Raw genomic sequence first — 6,386 nt, 5'->3', positions numbered from 1 at the left:
TCCCCTGGTTCTGGACTTCCCCAACATAGGAAACATTCTTCCTGCATCTAACCTGTTCAGTCCCGTCAGAATCTTATACGTTTCTATGAGATCCCCTCTCATCCTTCTAAACTCCAGTGAATAAAGGCCCAATTGATCCAGTCTCTCCTCATATGACAGTCCAACCATCTCTGGAATCAGTCTGGTAAACGTTTGCTGCACTCCCTCAATCGCAAGAATGTCCTTCCTCAGATTAGGAGACCAAAACTGAACACAATATTCCTGGTGAGGCCTCACTAAGGCCCTGTACAACTGCAGCAAGACCTTCCTGCTCCTATACTCAAATCCCCTAGCTATGAAGGCCAACATACCATTTGCCTTCTTTACCGCCTGCTGTATCTGCATACCCACTTTCATTGACTGATGAACCATGACACCCAGGTCCCGTTGCACCTCCCCTTTTCCTAATCTGCCGCCATTCAGATAATATTCTGCCTTCGTGTTTTTGCCCCTAAAATGGATAACCTCACATGTATCCACATTATACTGCATCTGCCATGCATTTGCCCACTTACCTAACCTGTCGAAGTCAACCTGCAGCCTCTTAGCGTCCTCCTTACAGCTCACACCGCCACCCAATTTAGTGTAATCTGCAAACTTGCCGATATTACGCTCAATTCCTTCATCTAAATCGTTAATGTATATTGTAAAGAGCTGAGGTCCCAGCACTGAGCCCTGCGGCACTCCACTAGTAACTGCCTGCCTTTCTGAAAAGGATCCATTTATCCCGACTCTCTGCTTCCTGTCTGCCAAGCAGTTCTCTATCCACATCAGTACATTACCCCCAATACCATGCGTTTTGATTTTGCACACCAATCTCTCATGCAGGACCTTGTCAAAAGCCTTTTGAAAGTCCAAATAAACCACATCCACTGGTTCTCACTTGTCCACTCTGCTAGTTACATCCTCAAAAAATTCCAGAAGATTCGTCAAGCATGATTTCCCTTTCATAAATCCATGCTGACTTGGTCTGATCCTGTCACTGCTTTCCAAATGCACTGCTATTTCATCCTTAATGATTGATTCCAACATTTTCACCACTACTGATGTCAGGCTAACCGGTCTATAATTACCCGTTTTCTCTCTCACTCCTTTTTTAAAAAGTGATGTTACATTAGCTACCCTCGAGTCCATAGGAACTGATCCAGAGTCGATAGACAGTTGGAAAATGATCACCAATACATCCACTATTTCTAGGGCCACTTTCTTAAGTACTCGAGGATGCAGACTATCAGGCCCCGGGGATCTATCGGCCTTCAATCCCATCAATTTCCCGAACACAATTTCTCGCCTAATAAGGATATCCTTCAGTTCCTCCTTCTCACTCGACCCACTGTCCCCTAGTACATTCGAGTACTTAAGTGAAGAAGTGGATGTGGTGTATTCGGAATTTCAAAAGGCTTTTGACAAGGACCCACACAAGAGATTGGTGTGCAAAATCAAAACACATGGTATTGGGGGTAATATACTGACATGGATAGAGAACTGGCTGGCAGACAGGAAGAAGAGAGTCGGGATAAACAGGTCCTTTTCAGAATGGCAGGCAGTGACTAGTGGAGTGCCGCATGGCTCACTGCTGGGACCCCAGCTCTTTTCAATATACATCAATGATTTGGATGGAGGAATTGAGTGTAATATCTCCAAATTTGCAGATGACACTAAACTGGGTGGCGGTGTGAGCTGTGAGGTGAATGCTAGGAGGCTGCAGGGTGACTTGGACATGTTAGATGAGTGGGCAAATGCATCGCAGATGCAGTTTAATGTGGATAAATGCGAGGTTATCTACTTTGGGGGCAAAAATATGAAGGCGGAATATTATCTGAATGGCGGCAGATTAGGAAAAGGGGAGGCACAACGAGACCTGGGTGTCATGGTTCATCAGTCATTGAAAGTTGGCATACAGATACAGCAAGCGTTAAAGAAGGCAAATGGTATGTTGGCCTTCATAGCTAGGGGATTTGAGTATAGGAGCAGGGAGGTCTTACTGCAGTTGTACAGGGCCTTGGCGAGGCTTCACCTGGAATATTGTGTTCAGTTTTGGTCTCCTAATCTGAGGAAGGACATTCTTGCTATTGAGGGAGTGCAGCGAAGGTTCAGCAGACTGATTCCCGGGATGGCAGGACTGACATATGAGGAGAGACTGGATCAACTGGGCCTTCATACATTGGAGTTTAGTAGGATGAGAGGGGATCTCATAGAAACATATAAGCTTCTGATGGGACGGGACAAGTTAGATGCGGTTAAAATGTTCCCGATGTTGAGGAAGTTCAGAACCAGGGGACACAGTCTTAGGATAAGGGGTAGGCCAGTTAGGACTGAGATGAGGAGAAACTTCTTCACTCAGAGAGTTGTTAACCTGTGGAATTCCCTGCCGCAGAGAGTTGTTGATGCCAGTTCATTAGATATATTCAAGATGGAGTTAGATATGGCCCTTACGGCTAAGGGGATCAAGGGGTATCAAGAGAAAGCAGGAAAGGTGTACTGAGGGAATGATTAGCAATGATCTTATTGAATGGTGGTGCAGGCTCGAAGGGCCCAATGGTCTACTCCTGCACCTATTTTTTATGTTTCTATGTTAACACTCGTGCTGCTTCTCTCTGGTCTTGGGAAGGAAATGTAGTCCCTTCTCCTTCTGTACAGAGCATCTGTGACCTCGCGGATGGAGTAATAGATGACAAACTGGGAGATGCTGCAGATGTCTCCTGTCACTCCCTGGAAGGATCCATTGGCGTAGAAATTGAGCGTGATGGTGACCTTGACTGCCACTGAGAGAGTGATCCTCACCCTGGTCTGAGGCTCGTGGTCTGGTTGCAGCAGATGGCAGACCTCTGTGTCCATGTCCTTGCTGAAATGCAGCCTTCAAACGCACTGCTCCTCTGTGCAATTTATGTAGGAGAACTGCGTTGGAATACCCTGGGAGTGTAATGTCTCCTTTTGCTAGCCCTGTTGGGCCTTCTCTCTCTGGCCACATTTTGCTGCCTTTCTCCCTGTGCCTCACAGCTGAAGCCATCATTGTCATCACCAGGCGGTAATTGAGGGTGTGCCGCCGAATTTCACTTCCGGGGCGTTAATGGAGCGCTGTGCATGGCGATGAGCTGAGCGGTGCCCCTCTAGCAGGAGTGAGGCGCTACCTCTGCAAAATGCCCGCATAATTGCGCGGGGAGTGAGGTGGGGGGGTCGCTGTTCTCGCCGAGCCTGAATGAAAAACCTTGTGCACCTGGTTAGCGGCGCTAACAGCAGGCACACAAGAGGCCAATTTGTATATATTATACAGAGTAAATGACTGGTGTCTGTTATTAAAAATGGTAGACATTTGAGAGATTTAGGGGACACCACCAACATTGGCAAAACACATCGCAAAACATTGTTTTTTTTTTCAAATGTCTTAGTTTTATGAAGCTCTTCCACTAGAGTTTTATGGTCAAAATTCACATCTTCCATCACTAACCACTACAATTCTTACAATTGTTTCCATCACATGATGGATATATATGGGGCCCGAAAACCTTTGAGTCCCGCTGTGCCGTTATAACCTTGGTGGAGCAGTTCTTCCACTTGCTGGCCTCAGGCACCTGTCACCTTGTCCAAATTCCTGGAGTCACAGGTATTTACATAAAATAGGTGGTTGCCAATGCAACGGCATAGTTGGGCGCCTACTAGGTAAAATAGGGGAAAGGCACGGAGAAATTTTGGTGCAGAAGATGAGCCCTGGGGTAGAGTTCCAGTGGAGCCAGACAAAGTGCCGTCTTTTAATAAAACTGTCCCTTTTCAAATAAAGCAGGTATCTTAAGGACAGATGATAGCTTCATGCTCAGCTGGAATAGCAAACCAGACTTTCAAAGTACAGCAGTCAATTTGGCCAGGATGCGGTCATGGCAAGTAATCTACACCAGCTCAAGCAAGTGTGCAATGCTTTGGATGCAACAGAGGCGGAACTGGCAGGAATTCTGGTACATATATTTATACATATATAAAAATTATTAACAATTTAATCATTGTTATGATCTCAGTGATGAATAAGTATTCTCTTTCCTTGGTAGGAGAAGAGGAAATTAGATAATATAGATTTGTACTTTTGGCACCTGTTGGTTATCTTTTCATGTTAAAATAACTGAAATGATCCTTTGGAATTTTTGCAGTGACTTTATAACATGACTGTTGTCTGCTTGTTGCAAACTTGGGCCAGAAACATAGGCAGAATGCAATTAGCAATTAACTTTGATTTAAAAAAATGGTATCTGTGGCATGAATTCAGTGAGTACTGCTTGCCTCCTATTCTCATATCGATGCCTCAGGCTGTCTCCACATATTGGCCCCAAGTTTCCACATGATTTGCTCCAGATTTTTAGGAGCAACTGATGTAGAACGGAGTATCTTAGAAATTGGAATTCTCGTCATTTAGTTTGCTCCAGTTCTAGTCAGTTAGAACAGTTTCACTTTGGACCAGAATTTTTTTTTCAAAAGGGGGCGTGTCCGGCCACTTACGCCTGATTTCAAAGTTTCGTGACTGAAAACTTAATCCAAACTAACTTAGAATGGAGTAAGTGAAGATTTATGTACGCTCAAAAAAACTTTGTCTACACTTTAGAAAATCAGGCGTAGGTTACAAATCAGGCGTAGGGAATGGTAGGGGGGGGGTTTAAAGGGAAGTTTACAAACATTAAACACTTCAGTTTTACAAATAAAGAGCCATCATCAATAATAAATGATAAATACATCAATAAATCAACCAATAAATCAAAAAAAATTAATAAGAAATAATTTTTTTTTTAAATCAATAAATAAAACATTTTCTACTTACCGACTGCAGCACCGGGAGCCATCCAACAGCGTGCTGGGATGCCCCCCCCCCCCCCCACAGTGTGTCTCTGTCAGTGTCTCTATCTCTCTGTCTGTCTGTGTGTGTCTCTCATTCTCTGTCTGTCAGTGTCTGTGTTTCTGACAGCAAGGGGAGGGGGAGGAGGGGTGTAGAGGGAGAGAGGGGGGGAGCAGAGGGAGGGAAGGGGGAGGGATGGGGGAGAAGGGCGAGGGGGGAGAAGGGTAGAAGGGGGGAGGGGTGAGAAGGGGATAAAGGGGAGAAGGAGGAGAAAGGAGATGGGGGGAAAGGAGATGGGGGGGAGGAGATGGGGGGAAGAAGATGGGGGGGGAAGGAGATGGGGGGGAAGGAGATTGGTGGGGTGGGAAAGGAGAAGTGGGAGGGAGGCTGAACGGGCCGGGCCCGAGACTTTGGGCAGGGCCCATCCCCAGCACCAGATTTACAGGTAGGTGGCATTGGGTCGGGTCGGGGGGGTGGTGGGAGGGAGGTCGGTTTGGGTCGGGGGGAGGGAAGGAGGGAGAGGGAGGTCAAGTCGGGGAGAGGGAGGTCAGGTCGGATCCAGTCTGGGGGCGGGGGGGAGTGGGAGCGGGAGTCGGGTCGGGTCCAGTCGGGGGCGGGAGGGCGGGGAGCGGGGAGCGGGGAGCGGGAGCGGGAGTCGGGTCGGGTCCAGTCGGCGGGGGGGGGGGAGCAGGAGCGAGAGTCGGGTTGGGTCCAGTCAGGGGGGGTCGGGTCCAGTCGGGGGGAGGGGGGGGAGCGGGAGCAGGAGTCGGGTCGGGTCCAGTCGGGGGCGGGGGGGCGGGGAGCGGGTGCGGGAGTCGGGTCGGTGTCGGGTCCGATGGGGGGGAGGGAAGCGGGAGTCGGTGTCAGGTCCGGTCCGGAGGCGGGAAGCGGGAGTCGAGTCGGGTCGGGAGGAAGCAGGAGCTGGCCGTGGGAGGAGCCTTATTCACGCAGCCCCAGTGAGGCCATTGGGCCAGGGCTAGGGGCTGCGTGCTTCGGCCCCTCCCACACAGTTTCAGGCGTCTGGAGCTACTGCACATGCGTGCCCACTGTAGCGCGCATGTGCAGAGGTCCCGGCACTGTTTTCAGTGCAGGGACCTGGCTCCGCCCCCTATAGCTCCTGCTGCACTGCGCCAAGGGCCAGAGGACCTGCAGGGAGGTGGAGAATACAGAGGGGTTTTTTAGGCGCACTTTGTGACGCAAAAAATGGGCGTCCAGGTCAGGACTGCGCCGTTCTCGGCGCGGCTCAAAAATTAGGCCCATTATATCTACTTCACACTTGGACTGTAAATTTGCCTTTGTTGTCAATTTGCAGCACTGACAAGACACCTGCCGAAATGTAAACCATGAGGAGTTATTTTATGTGGTGAAATATTAGAACAAATAGTTGTTCCTTCACTTGGGCTCAAAAGCAGAAAATTTGCATCAAAATACAATAAACAACAGATGTGAAATGCTGCTGATTTAAAAAAAATCAATCATGTTTTATTATTTTCAAGTTTAGCAAAACAAATTCCTCCCAGCTGCAAACGTT

Source organism: Pristiophorus japonicus, chromosome 3 (assembly GCF_044704955.1).
Source record: "Pristiophorus japonicus isolate sPriJap1 chromosome 3, sPriJap1.hap1, whole genome shotgun sequence".
NCBI lineage: Eukaryota > Metazoa > Chordata > Chondrichthyes > Pristiophoridae > Pristiophorus > Pristiophorus japonicus.
The sequence above is the reverse complement of the archived record's forward strand: the minus strand, read 5'-3'. Positions refer to the sequence as shown.